This window comes from Poecilia latipinna, unplaced genomic scaffold, assembly GCF_001443285.1.
Source record: "Poecilia latipinna isolate Pla-1442-1.1 unplaced genomic scaffold, P_latipinna-1.0 Scaffold503, whole genome shotgun sequence".
In the NCBI taxonomy this organism is placed as follows: Eukaryota; Metazoa; Chordata; class Actinopteri; order Cyprinodontiformes; family Poeciliidae; genus Poecilia; species Poecilia latipinna.
The window spans coordinates 532,113-547,849 of NW_015113119.1; the positions used below are offsets into that span (position 1 = coordinate 532,113).

At 37.9% G+C, this 15,737-nt stretch overlaps 1 protein-coding gene across 3 annotated transcripts in view; it reads right to left on the minus strand.

Moving 5' to 3' along the window:
* Positions 1-5,391, minus strand: part of LOC106952275 (synaptic vesicle glycoprotein 2C-like) — a 48,067-nt gene extending 42,676 nt beyond the window's left edge. The window contains exon 1 of one of the 3 annotated variants that reach the window (XM_015040290.1): positions 5,000-5,391. The gene's annotated coding sequence lies outside the window, so the exon portion shown is untranslated. Of the gene's footprint in view, positions 1-4,198; positions 4,420-4,999 lie in introns of those variants that run through there. The other 2 variants (XM_015040292.1, XM_015040291.1) reach the window with 2 other exon arrangements.
* Positions 5,392-15,737: the final 10,346 nt, after the last annotated feature.

Genomic DNA, 15,737 nt, shown 5'->3' on the forward strand with positions numbered 1-15,737 from the left:
TTCAGTTTTTTCACAGATTAATTGTTTACTGTCACAACATAGTAATAATTTTAACAAATATGTGAAAAATATAATTTTTTTATAAAAGTCTTGCTTTAAAGTCAGTGGGCCCAAAATAACACCTAATTGTGTTGGTTGAAGGTAAAGTTGAACATTTTAAAGGAAGTTGTTCTGCCTCTTCACTCCAGCCATGTTCATTTATAGTCATAATCAATAAATTACAAACCAATGAGTCTCTTTTGTCAGAGTCTAAGTATCTTTAGAAAATCACAACCATAAAGCCGATATAAAACTTTTCCGTTTTATACCGGCACATTTATGTTTTTAAAAAGTTTTTTTTTTTTTTTTTTTTTTTTTTTTTTTTTTTTTTTTTTTTTTTTTTTTTTACTGATGTAATATTCTTATTTTAAATTTTCCGTTAACTGTAAGTGGAAAATCTTCCTAATGAACAGAAATAAATGATGTTCTCATTTATTGAACGGGTCCACACCATGACACTGCCACCGCCATGCTTGGTACAGTAGTCTCTCAGCACAATTTATTTCATCATAACAGCAATGCGCTCTCTGAAGTTGCACCATTTTGATGATATTAGTATATTTCTGTGTTTCTGGTGCCAATTATTGAGCAAAGATCAACCAGTTAATTGGACAACCGATTAATCTTTTAATCCGTATTACATTATTCCTTTTTTTCTGGTTTAAGCAAACAAATTATCTCAATCAAAAGAAACTTGTGATTTTATATATGTCATTTTAACCCAGATGAAATCCTCCACATGGTCGTGCTACATTAGATGAAAATATATAAGTGCAGTTGCATGTACAGAGACCTGCAGGCTTTCTCGGATCGGGTCCTCCCAGATGGCTGCGGTGAACATCTACTCATGCACATCATGTGAATAAAGCTACACAACCAGCTCTGCAGATGCTACACAACTTGCTCTAAAGTAACACAACAGTAAGACTTTTTTTAAATGCAGACTGAGTTTACAACTGCCTGTAGGAGCAAATCTTTACATTCTCACTTTCTTGACATTAGCAGGTGAAGCTGATTTTGAAAATGAGCGTACAAACAGCAGAGTGAAAGATCTACATGTAGAATCCAGCTTGGTGGACAGGTAATGGGTGTTTGCATTTTTTTTTATTTGACTAATCTCAAACAATTTTGTCAATTTTATTCATGAGCTGTAAAATACAGTGGATGAAAAATCTGCCATAATGAAATTTTTTTCAGTGTAGCCCATCCAAATAACACAAAAGGACAAAAACAAACAACATAACACATGGGCAGAGAGGTACAGCTGCCCATTCATTAGAGAAGAAAATAATAAAATTAGGGATGATGAAGGTTAAAAAAAAAATCATAGTGTGGGATTTCAAAAAGACTTCTGCACATGAAAAAGCAAAACATATCAACAAAATAAAGACACAAAGCATGTGGAACCAACATTACAACTAAATTATCTCATACAACATCCTCATTTTGCTACGCTCTTTGGAAAGTGAGTTGTTCTCCCTGGATTTGAAAGAAAACTACTGATTAACGTACACCTCAGGACGTCTGATGTGAACGCAGGTTGATTCTTTAGATGAAATCAAAACAACGTGAGTTGAACATTTTCAGGTTTTGAAGCACTCTGAACGCTTATCGTGTTGGAAATCTCCCAGAGCATCTGATACTCAAACATCCTTAAGAGAAGCAGAGTGCCAGCGGCGCAGCAGTTTAGATTAAAAGCGATGAACGCACACTACGTTAACCACGGGCTTCATGCCTTCCAGGTCCAGAGATCCACTGAGTACAAATGAAGGGCAGCAGCGCAACATTTCATATATTAACAGCTGCTCTGACGCAGAGAGCTGCTAAACAACCCAATGCTTAGTGTGGGATCGCCCCTGTCTATGCTCACACACACACACACACACACACACACACACACACACGTCCGCGCGCGCACACACACACAGTGAGCTGCTTGATTGCATGAATGTCATAGTGGCTGTGAGGGTTTACACACTACAGGAGAATGTCCAGCTGCTCTGGGGTTTCTGTGTGAATGTTTCACTTCTATTTTCATTTTTCTTGACTCAAACTTCGCAGGTTTTGCTTGTACTTCTGTTGCTCTGAGTTAAAATAATAGTTTAATTTAATCATGATTTAGAAAATCAAGATTTTCTTTTGTCTCCTAGAGATAAAAAAATAGAAAACTTATTTTATAACCAAAATCTCTTCCTGTGTCTTATACACTGCAAAAAATAACCTTCTCAAAACAAGTTAGAAAACATAGAAAACAAAATGGTTTTCCGATGTAAAACAAAAAAAACCTCCCTACTAATATTTGATAATTATTGCCTTAAAACAAAATCCTATATCTTGCTGAAAAGTAACATGCAAGTTAGTTTTGTCTTATTTCAAATGAACTGTGATATTTTTACTTTGAGGTAAATGAGGATGAATGCAAATAAAAGTAACACACAACCATTTGCTTAAATTGCTCATCCATTCATTCAAAAGGCAAAAACGGAACAACAGTAGAGATTTCAGACCAACATGAAGCAGCGCATAATTCTGAAGTGGAAGTGACACGCAGTGTTTAAAATGGTTTACAAAATAATGAGAAGAGTCGGTTGCATTTTTGTATTCACCCAGATACTACGGTGCTCCTGATTAAAATCCAGTGCAACCAATTTTCTCCAGAAGTCATGCAATTAGTAAAGAGAGTCCACTTGTGTATAATTTACTGTCAGCGTAAAACTGTTTTGTTTCTGGCCTCAGAGGTTTAGTAGAGAAGATTGAGAACAAACGGCATCATTAAGATATTATTTATTTATTTATTTATTTATTTTTAGAATGACCCAGTCAAAGTGTAGACCTAAATTCAGTTGGTAATCTGTGGGAGTGCTTAAAAAATTATTGAAAAATTCATCCTGTTTGAGTGAGAAAGCAGTATATTTCAAATATCCTGGAGTTCCTGTAACGGTTCTATAAAGAACTGGCTACATCAAATTTATTTGTATAGAACATTTCAGCAACAAGGCAATTAAAAGTGCCTTACCTCATAGAAACAAAGTACATTAACCAATTAAGAAGGAAGCAATATACAAGGTTTCCTCCAGAAAACTAGCTAAGCCCAGTTTTGCTAACGAAGTCACTCCACTGTGTTTTTTGTGTTGAAAAAAAAGGCTAAAAACCAACAGAAAATGTGAGAAATAAAACAACAAGAATAAAGAAAATATTGCAGTGCACTAAATAAAACTAGTCTTCCTGTTGGTTTTGTATGTATAATCAAATGCTTTTTTAAAGAGATAGAATGTTTTATTATACATAAACCTAGCTAAACCCATCTTTGCTGTCACTGTTACTGATGTATTTAAATAAATAAATAACGTTTAGCCTGGTGGGGGGTCAACTAAAGCCTGGTGGCCCGCCAGGCTTATCATACACTGGGGTTTTAGCCTTGATTTAAGTGTTTTGGCAATTTCAGTTTTCTGGAAGTTTGTTCCAGATTTGTGGTGCATAGATGCTGAAAGCTGCTTCTCCATGTTTGGTTCTGGTTGTACAAAAGACCAGAACCAGAAGACCTGAGAGGTCTGGAAGACTGATACAACAGCAGGTCTTTAATGTATTACTGTGCTAAGTCGTTTGGTGATTTATTAACTAGTAGAAGTATTTTAAAGTCTCTTCTCTGAGCTACAGGAAGCCAGAAGCTTTATAACTGGGATGAGATACTCTATACTCTATCTTCCTGGTTTTTGTAAATATTTGTAATGAAAACCCAGCCTCTGTTGCAGTAACTAAAGATAAATGTATGGATGAGTTTCTTTAGACATTAGTCTTTTAATCCTAGAAACGTTCTTCATCTGATGTTGGAGTATTAACTACAATTGCACAATTTTCAGGTTTTACTCGTAAACTTCACAGTTATGCACAACCTTTTGGCGACCTGTCACATAAAATCCCAGTAAGACACAACGAAGTTTGACGTTACAATGCGACAAAACACAGAAAGGTTCAAACGTTCTTGATGCTTTTTTCTCTTTGCCACTGCACCCTTTTGCTTTCCTCCGATATTAAACTGCCACAACACAGAGGGTGGACTGGACACTCATACTGCTCTCCCTGAGCAAACATAAAATTCATTACTGGACAAACACCTGTTCAAATGGTTAACAACAACAACAACAACAACAAAACCTACCTGGAAACACACACCTGGCCAGCTGACAGAGAAGTTTGGTGGAGGCTTAATGCTGAACTCATCTGTCACTTTCCTCCCCCCCACTCCAACCCAACCTCTTTTGTTCCACTTCCAGCGTTTCCACTGCGGGCTTCGCAGAGCGGCGCCACGGGGCGCGAGCGGAACACATCACTTACACGAAGCAGCATCAATCACGGCGGCGGGAGTCGCGCGCGTCCCATAATTAGATTTCTGGGTATGCTGTCCTGCTTTCCTGCGAATCAATCCGCCGAGGACGCCACACTACGACCATACGGAACTGATTTCCTGCAGTGATTACTGTACAGGATGGAGAAGGTCGTGCGTGGACCGGTTCTGCGTTACTTATGTATTTATTTTTTACCCCTAATTCAACACCGAACATGAACCCCCCCACCTTCAGCCGCATATTCGTCAAAACTTTGACGGGTTCTTTGACGGGTTCGATAACCGACAGGTGAAATGCGTGGCACATAATAATAAACACTGTGTGGGGGGGGGGGGGGAGACACGAAAGCACGAGCGAGAAAAGTTCTAACCAACTTTCCCGTCAATCATCCCAAACCACTATACCTCCTAATTTTACAGCCGCGTTCAAATTCCAAGTTAGCTTCAAATTATGAGAGGCTACATGCAGATGGATATGTTTATGGATAAGAAATATGTAACAAAAAAAAATACAGTTTTGAGGGAAATAAAAACTATGCAGCGGACGAGATGAGTTCACAGATGCGGATATTATTAATAATAATGATTTTAAAAAGATGAAGCGTTTTTACTTACAATTTCCAGGGGAACCAGAAAGCATCGCAGCGAGCCCGATGAGTCCAACAGCTCCGTTCCCGGATTTCCTCCTCACTTACACCGATACAGAGGGAGCAGACATCGCAGCCAGATCTCTGCTTTCTGTTCTTGTGCGATGCAGCGGATTTTTCTGCTGCAGTCCAAGAAAACAGAGAGAGGCTGCGGGGGAAGTGTGAGTGCGATGGGAGGGAGAGAAGGGAAGAGGAGAGGAGAGAGGGAGGAAGGGAGCTGTAGTTTGTAGTGGACAGACTGAGATCAGTATCAGGAGGTCTGCATCCCTTTAATGCACTTTGATACCCGCTGACAAAAGCCGCGAGATTATTTGGATTACAAGCTGGCGGAGGAGAGAAACCTGCGGGACTGGAGTGCGGATCTTGGCAAGAAGTTTCCTGTAACTTCACCTGAAAATCTATGGACCAAGCTGATAAAAAAAAAAATCTACTTTATTTTTTTTTTATTTCTTCTTTGGACTTCAGGGGGTATCTGTGTGACAGGTCAGCATAATTAGCTGAACAGCCATTGGTAGGTTCAGTTGTACCAATTTGTAACATTTAAAGATGATGGTTTGACCAGTGAATGGTGAAATGTTCAAAACTTAATTTTTCATAACCTGGCCCTAATTTAAAGGGGCAGTATTATGTATTTTCCTCACATACTGTACCATTTTGTAACACAAATAATTAACTGTTACCTTCAATTATTATTAAAATGCCATAAATATAAAATATGACCTAAAAGAAATTCGATTGTAATTTAGCGCCTTGAAATTGGATCTCTGTCTCTTTAAGAAACTCTTGCACTTTCCGAAACTCCGCCTTCAGGAAGTCATGACTGCATTGCTCCTCTATTAACCCTTTAGCAACACTTTTACCAGCGTTTCACTGAGGAATAGTTTGTATAATAAGCTCAGCAGGATCCAGGAGGCGTTTGCTAATGGCTGCTCTGTGAGGTGGGAGATTGGAAATCGCAGCTCAGAGATTAAAGGATTTCCCAAATATAAAATAATCACAGCGACACTCCAGGTATGTTTTTGATGAGGGAATAACATTATAAAGTGACGTTAATCTCCAAAATGATGATTTTACATAATACCATCCCGTTAATAAATACATAGCGTTTTGTGGTCAAAACATGACAAAAAAAAATAAAAATACTTCAACGGATATGAATGACTGCTTCATAGAGAAAAGCTATGAACTGGGATTTTAACCTATTCTGGTGAGTTCGTCTTAATCTTCTATGCCACCCAGTGTTTCCTGAAGCAGAACCCACTGTTTTCTTCAAAAACTAAAATATATGTGTTTGAAACACATCAGTCCAATCACCAGACGATGTTGGCTTATTTCGCTTTCAGTTTGTCACGAGTCAACGTCTGTCCACGGTGCATCCAGTACGATACGGAGCCGCTTCGTCCTGTTGTAGCTGTTTGGCCGTTGCCAGCAGCAGCAGCGTTCTGGCCTAATGTTGCTTTGGTTGCAGATGTTTCCCTCTGTAGCAGCTTCCTAAATCCAAACATAAGTAGGAAAATCGAATCAGCTTTTGTTAGCGTGTTGTTGGGATGAGTAAGCTAGAGCTGCTGCTTGGTGGGGGAAGACTGTGAAAAATGCTGAAACTTTTCTTTCCTAATTGTTGTACGACGATGCAGTCTTCTGCAAAAACTTCTAATTAGATGAGTTATTCTGGAATAAAAAAAATAAAAACCCGCTGGTTCTAAGTTGTTTAGTTGGATGAGGTATGTAGAGTTTAATTGATTTCTATTTCTGTGCTCCAGAGAGCACATAATTCAGTGCATTAAAACAAAGAGGGGTTGTTGGAGAGGTCTGCTTCTAAACGCATCCCGATGGGCTGCTTTGTTTTTTCTTCTAATTATGCAGCACGGCCATCCTCCAGCTCATACCTCCCACACTAATGCAAGTTTGAAAAATACATTGTTGCTTGTTTGTTTAATAATTATTTCTTTGCCATTGTTTTGAAATCAGAGAGACGCTATATTTACCCTGGTACCTCTGTGTGTGCAGCGTACCTGGGCATAATGCTGAACTCCTACTCACTGACATCTTTTTCATTTTTAAAAAAGAGAGAGAGAGAAAAAAAGCTCTTGGTGTATGTTGTATTTTAAATGAAATGTTCAGAAGTTAGGTTCCTGACACACAGTTTCCCACTTTACAATAAATGCTGCTGCATGGAAAAACACTTGTTATGCATTTCCCGATGAGACAAAATGAAACAGATAATTTTCTGTCTTGCCTTCAAAGAATTTGTGTCTTTTTTTGGTCATTCTTTTTCATCAACAGTTTGAATAGTGCCTGTCTATTGGGAGCAAAGCTGTGCTACAAAGCATCAGGATGGGATGTGTAAAGTGTGTATCCAAGTATCTGCTCAACCCTTGGGGAATAGATTTCAATGTTCTGAGTGTGAATTTAGTAGTCTGATAATTTTTAATCAGATTAATCAGAAAGTAGGTCATACCTGCAGTCTCAATTTCAGTTTCAAGAATCTGGCATCTTTATTTCTGTGCATAGGGCACAACATTGACTAAGATCAAGTAATGTTATTATTTGTGTTATTATTGCTGCCATATTCAATTAATTATCCTTTCGAAAATTGACAACCTTTAATTAGATATTAAGCATACTTTTCATTAAGGCTGCATTTCTGTATTAATTATTTTTTTGGTGTGATGTAATATTCTATTTTCAAATGTCATGTTTTTATTATCCGTCAGAGGAAAATCTGACAGATAATCATTTAAGGAAATAAAGTCTTTCAAACATCCATCTATGTGTACTTCTATAATTTTCTTCACTAAGTGATGAAGTTCCTGAAACAAAATGGGGATTTCATCAATAAATTGCTGAATGGGTGTGTATTATCAGCCTTCTTGTCCAACATCAGTGTCTGACTCCATGAACGTTCTGCCGGATGAGGGTCAAATACTAACATGAACTCATTCGCAACATTGTATGCAGACAATTGCTACGATTTGCTTCTAAGAAAAATGTTACTCTTCTAACAAATTGATGTCGGAACAGTAGTTGCTGCTATTTTTATACTTCAAGACAGGGATGTGTGGGTATCTTTAAATAAAAGCCACATAATGGATAGATGTCCCCAAGTACAAAAGAACACTGTAAAATTCCAGTTATATAAATCTCAAAGACAGTCATAAAAACAAAGCTGTTTAGCCTCAGTTTGACACTATTGCGTAGCCACGTTCTCGGCTCCTACAGCATAACCAGCCTTTCAGAAAAGAGTGTGATAATGCGGGCAGGCATTGAGATAACCTGGGTGTCGTTAAGGAGCAAGATAAATGCCCTCCGGATGAGCCTATCTGCGTACTGCAAGGTTAATTATCTTTCTTAGCACAAGAGGAAGAGAAGTGGCATCAATGGGTGTTAGCGTTTGAGTAGAACTTCAGAAGCAAAAGTTTGTATCATGAGTTTTGTCAGACACCACTTCAGAGATTTTTAATTCACTAATATGAACTTTTTTTCTCTTTATCTACTTGTCAAACCTGGCATGAATACAGTCAATAAATGTGCAGAAGCGCTATAGACACGTTGCATGTTGTTTACATTCAGAAATTTCACGCCTGCGCACAACACTGGAGGGCAAGAAGACTTTTATTTCACTTGCCATCCATCTATAGAACAACTCCAATAACAAAATGAAACCTGGAGATGTCGGTGTCATTAATTTAGTGCAGTGCGCCACAGCAGAGGGAAAATAATGCAGAAAAACATTGGTGAACAACCACATGTATTCTTTTTTTCTCGCTTTCTGTCAGCTATGTTACATACTGACCAACAACAGCTCTGCGGGTGTATCAGAGTTCAATACCAAAAACAAAAAACACGCAAATATTTCCTACACAGACAACAGAACATTCAGTCTGTAATAGTTTGATGTTCTCAGACTTGATGTTTACTTTGTGATTATTAACCAGTCACTGTCTGAACACAGCGCTGGTCGATTAGCTAATTTAAACACCTGCTCTACAGATGATCTGTCAGAGAGTTGGTGTGTGGGTCACCTAATTTTTTTTAACTGAACCTAACCAAACCGAATTCCACAGCACATCTACATGTGATTTTCATGGTCAAGCTAGCATAGCTAACCTACTTCCATCTCCCTCGCTATATTTCTTAATTCAAAGTTTTTACTGACCTGTGAAGAGCGACACCCTTGGACCTTGTTATTTTGTTTGGTAAGGTACCGGAGAACATTTCCCATTGCCATGTGATCTTTATGAATCATAGTGGCAAAAGCTCAATCAAATATATTTACCAATCTTCCGCAAACGTCAAAGACTCAAGTCGTATTGTTACGAATGCAAAACAGAAGAAAGTATGTTAGATTTTCTTTTCTTTTTTTCTGGCGTTGAAAGAATCCAATTTTAGGGTTAGGCTCTTAAAATATAATGGATATAAATAACAGGTACTTACAGATTATTGCACATGGCAGCGCACCAGACAAAGGCTACCCTACAGGAAACAAGGTAGAAGGATGAACAATTAATAAACTAGGTCATGCCAAAACAAACAAACAAAAAAAAAAAAATCACGACTACAAAAACATGTGCACTGAAAAATGTAACTAACCACAACAGTTTCCAGTCATTTTATTTTCCATATAGTATTTGGATAGTGTATCCAAATACCAATTAGTCTGATTCCAGAAGATTGATCGATTCTTCTGCTTCCCGGTGTTGCATTGCAGTAATAACCTTTCTCCAGCTATTCGTTTAGATCTCAGGACAAACATAAATCAGAACGGTTAGTGAGAGGTGTTTATCAAAAGTGTGCACACATGTTAAACTGTACTGGCGTAAAAGGAAAAAAAAATAATGAAATAAGTTCTGAGAAATGGTTGGAGGAAGATTCAACTCTATGAAGATGCTTCATACCTTAATAATAAGGAGAATGTAGTGAAAAGAAGAAGAGAGGGCAGGTTTCTCAGGTTCATGGTCCCTCTGGTGAGAACGCTGTGGCCAATGCAAACAGCCATGATGTGCCTATAAGGTAAAGGAGCTTCCTGAGAAATGAAAAATGAACACTGACTCAGTTTATCCTGTAGGTACTGAACTATCTAGATGTAAAATGTTTGTGCAAGGATACAAAAAAGTCTGACTCGAGATAAAATAGAGAAAAGTGAAACTTTGGAGGAACACAATTTCCACACTCATGTTTCCTGCAGGAACATATTGAGCCAATGCATCATTTACAATGCAAAAAAAAAAAAAAAAAAGTTTACATGAGATTTGTTCATATTATGTGTTTCAAAGTTTTTATGATTACCCCTGCTAGAAATATCCAGCCTCATGGGATATCAATGTTGCACTTTTTTGTTGTTATTATTGTTCTCAATATTGGCAACACTGACACTGAAAATTAGCAAGCTCATCCTTTATCTTAAAAACAGTAAATGAATAATAAAAAGTCCTACTAGTCACTGCCTTATTTTGAAGTAATGGCTCATTTTATTTCATAACGCTACTTTCCTAGCATTTTATTTTGTACAGCTACCTGGTATTTCTGTTGAATATATTTCAATAGAAATGCATTTCTATTGAAATATATCAATATAAGGTTCTTCAGATCCCCAAAATCTACACAGAGCTAAAAATCTACACTTTTATTTTTGTTTGTATATTCAATACATATCATATTCTGTCACTCAACACTTTTGCTGTTTGAGTCAAGTTTCAGAAAAATCAATGCGATTGGGTTCAGTTTTTAATTAGACACTTTCTTTAACATCAGCAGGTTAACATTATTTATTAAAATGCTGCCACGGTCACAGAAAAAACACAGATTTACTAGGAACTAAATCCTACTAAAACCTCCAGATTCTTGTCAGTTGGTGATCAGGTGACGTTTTTGAGGTGGATTCAAATGGATATACTGTAGCCTCACAGAAATGTCATGGCAGCATCACTCCGCACGTCATTTATGACATTTATTCTCATTCAGCTTCATGTCAAGTTTGAAGAATGCTGATGTTCTGTATGTCAGGTGATGTTGCCCTCCACGCCTTGTAATTCCCTCTGATATCTTCAACAGTCGCATAAATTGCACAGGCTTGCTTTTTTAGGGAACAGTATCCAAGTCGTAGTCAGAAGCAACTCTACTCCATCCTCCCTCACACACACACACACACACACACACACACACACACACACACGCACACACACACACATGCAGGAGGTGGGCATAGCATCCCATATTGCATGCTATAATTTGTCATCTTCTATTAGGACGGTGGATAATAGATGGATAGTGACAGTGATGCTAATTGCTTTTTCCCGCTTTGTCAGCCAGAGGTTGGAGGAAGAGACGGCAGAAAAAGTAGAAGGCAGGGAAACAAGTAAAGGAGAGAGAAAGTTTAACCACACCTGAGCTTCTCCACGGCGATTCAAAACTACGCCGCTATGAGTAATGCCTTCTTTACATCGTCTTTTGCCCATATTTTCTGTTCTTAAATGAGTGTTGTACGCTACGCTGCAGGTCCCAATAATGACTCCCCTAGTTTCTGGACGAGTGTAAAATATCTCATTAATTACACTAATGTTAGCAGAATTACTATTAAGATGCAGTGCCTTTAAAAGGCAATCAGCCCCTTGCATGTTTTATCCTTTTTGTTGCTTTTACAAATCAATCATGATCAACATAAGTCGGCTTTTTTTGGACAAAACAAAAAATGTATATACATACATACATATATATATATATATATATATATATATATATATATATATATATATATATATATATATATAGATAGATAGATAGATAGATAGATAGATAGATAGATAGATAGATAGATAGACAGATAGATATAAACTCCCTTTAATATCAAAGTGCAAATCAATTTCTACTAAATAATGGCAATTCAAGAAAAATATTTAATAAAAAAAATGAGTAATTGGGAAGTACAGTGTTTGCCCTTTTCTGCTGGATAGTCTGAAGGAGCAGAAAGGGGGAGGGACTTTGTCCTGGAAGGCGGGGCTAGGTCCACCCAGGTGTTTTACAGTTGAATGGCTGCCACAGGAGATTAAAATGATTTCTCAAACATGCATTAAACAATCAAATCAACCCTTTGACTGTTGCTTTGGTTCTGATGATGGAATAACATTATAAAGCTCAAAAAAGTTGATTTTACATAATACTGCCTGCCCCTTTAAATATTGATAGGTATTTTGTACTTAATATACTTGCCTTTCCAGGTGGACTGAGTCAAAGCAATGGCTAGAGAATTAGTGGAGACTATAACAGACTGAGATAGGCTAGTGTTGAGATGTGTTGTGCTTCTCCTTTTACTGTGCTGCAGAAAGTAGCAGTAAAACCAGCAGATCCATAGAGGAAGGCATTGGAGTCCACTAGGTGTTGAATGTGCTGCTGAGAAACCTAAGAGAGACTCTGTGAAAGGCTTGAGGAAACTCTTAAGTTAGTGTGTCTGGAAGACAGGAGACACAAAATTAGCACATTAAAAGACTCTGAGAATCAGGCTTTATTTTTTATTTTTTTTGTGCTATGTAGGTACAAAATGATGCTGTGAATTGGTGCCTGGAGCTGTTCACTGTGCATTCAGCATCTTAAAAAGATGCAGTGGGCCTATCTGTTGATTTTTACCTTTCGCTTTTCTGAAGAGCTGAATTATGTGTCAAACTTTAACTCTGAGCTGAATTGCTTAAAAACATGTAAGATCAGGCATTATCTTCAGCTACCTTTAGTTTGGACGAAAAACTCACCCAAAAGAGCCGTTAATTATTCATTGGAAATAGTCAAGTTGGACATATTCCTAACACTTACAAAGCATCAGCTATACTAGCTTATCAATAAGCTTGTGAGAATAAGTAAACCTTTGGAGAAACGTACGTTAAACTTGTACAAATGTCACAAATTAAAATACTGAAGGAGTCTTTTGAATGACTGTTGAAAAATGTTCCTACTAAATCATGTTTATACTTTGCAATTATATGAACGCTCAAAATAATGTCTTACCAGTAAGTTAACTTACCAATAAGCTAGTTAACTAATAGGCTTACTAGTAAACAACTTATTGGTAAGCTAGCAGGAATTGGTAAGGTACACAGCAAATTTGGAAGTGTTCCATCAACTCCTACAGAGTTAAATTCAACACTTTGAAAGTGTCTATATTGGTCCGCTCTGGATGGCGTAGAAGTTACACTTTTGAAAGTGTTATTTGTGATAGAGTTGAATCAACACTCACAGTAGTTGAAATCAAATATACTTCAGTGTTAATCTACCCAACAACTAGTGTATATTGTCAAAAGTCAACACTATGAACGTGTTAATGTAACACAGAACATTGTAAAGTATATATTAACATAGAAATCTGAGTTTTGAAATACTACTGGCAGGGTGTGCTGTGGTGGCACAGGGGTTAAGCACAACCCACATATGGAGGCTCTAGTTTTCAATGCGGCTGTCGTGGGTTCGCTTCCCGGTCTTCCCCTTCTCTCATTAACCACTTTTTTGTCAATTTACTACCAAATAAAAGCCACTAGAGCAATTAAAAACTTTTTTTCCCCCAGAAACTACTGGCCATCAATAATCCCCAAATTCATTTTAAAAGACATTAGATGCCACTTGAATCTACAAAAACACCAGCACCAGTTGCAGTATGTAATCTACTGCAACTGGTACTTCAAAACATCAAACAGCACTGACAGCAATATACAACAAAGGTCATTCATTCACAGTACTTTGCACTGAAGGTGAAGTGTGCTTTGAAAGTTCATTGGATGGTCTTGTGATCACTGATGATGAAGTGTCTTTGGTGCTGCTCTTGTTTTCGCCAACATGAAGGGGGAAGACTGCCAGCCTGGAAGGAAAATCAGGAAATATAGCAGAAACATTAGGATAATAAATAANCTGTCCTGCTCCGTTGCTCCCAGAAGGCTGAAGTGTGCTGAGAATCACGGTCAGAGGAGTGCTGGGGCCGTGGGGGCGGCCTACGATTGGACATCCTCCCGAGGGGGGTGCGATGGCCGGGTGTTGGGAGCGTTCTCCTCTCTACGGTGGGCCTCTTTCCCAAGGGGCCGTCTCTCTAATGGCTTGGCCGAGTAAAGTTAGCCGCTCTGTTCAGGAGGCATTAGGGGTCATTTTATCTGATGATGGCTGTTTCTCTCCTGCTCCTGCCTCAGGGATGGGATACTCTTTAGATAATCTCTGAACTGAAAACTTGTAGTCACTTTTAAGGAGATAACTAACCCATTGTACTATTGGACATTAGAGACATTTATTTCTGCTCTGGTAAAATGAAGTAACCCTGTAATGTGGTGGTTTATTAAAGCTTTTAGGACGTTTTTCTTTAGAGAAAGGTTAGAGGTCAGAGTTCAACTGCAATACTAAAGCAAGGGAAGGACTCATTGTCTTGTTTGAAGACACTTTACCAAAATGGAGGCTCGCCTCAGAGGCCTAAATCCACATAAACTAATTGAGGCCAGTACTGATACAGTATGTCCCCTCACTGCTCCCACTTTCCTTTTATTACCTCCAAGGTTTGTCTTCTTTGTATTGAAGTATACCATTAGTGCAGCTCTTATTGGTCGCAGAGACCTGCTTAATAAACCAGTTGTTCCAGGGACTCGGAATATGTCTCGATCAGTAATGCTATATCAAGTTACAGTGACATTTATAGGACAAAGGATCGGGCAGTTCACCACTGGCAGAGGCCCAGAAGGACTATTATTATTTATGGGAACTACTTAGACATATTGATTCACCCTCTATAAAATGACCAAGATAGTTTTCAAAGTTACTCCCTTTGCTTCAAGAACACTGAAAGGACTACATGCAGAAGTTTTCGCCGGTCTCGTCAGGGCAGGCCCAAGGCATAAGCAAACTAAACAGCCAATGTAGGGCACCAAGGTCACCAAGGGGCCCCCTCAGTGGAGCTGATTTTTTTTGTTTTGTTTTGTTTTTTAGTAATGATTTCTATGTCATTATAATAACAAAAACACTCAATTTCATCATGAAGTGATTTGGTTTTACAATAATATATGCAGATGTATGTAGAAATATATGTAGATGTATGTAGAAATCTTTACTTTATGGACAAAAAGAAAAAAAATGCTCTTGGGGGGGCCCCCTGGTGGCCGTGGTAGATCATGCACGCCATTTGAGCTGCCGTGCAGCGTGCAGAGCGCATCCAAAGGTCCAAAGCTCTGGTAGAAGATAAGTTAGCAAAACAATGTCTCAAAAAAGGATTTATCCTTCAGGGACAAAGAAAAGAGGAAGAACAGAAAAAAGCCAAGATAAAGGTTTGTTTTAATATGTTTTTGTAATGTAATGTTTATAAAAAAAGATCTGTGAAGCCGCTTATAGAAAATTAGCTTTATAGCGACCTTGAACGGTTCAGTTCAACAGCCAAACATACTAGTGTCTTTGTGTGAAGCTGAGTTTTAACTTGAAATTAGTTGATTCTCCTGCTTGGCTCTGTATATTTTTGAGGTCTTTTGGCTTCAAAACTGCATGTTTGATAACATTTGATAAGACTAATTAAAACTTGTCAATGTTTGACATTGTCTAGCAAAATGTTTTACATCAGGCTACATGACTATTGCATTAATATATCAATGAGCTGTTCTAAGCTGTAGTTGGCGATACGTTGTTTGCTGCTGATGTGCCTAAAACAATATTTTTACATTTTTACATCTACATTCTCAGGGGAGAAAAACTCACCTTGTGTA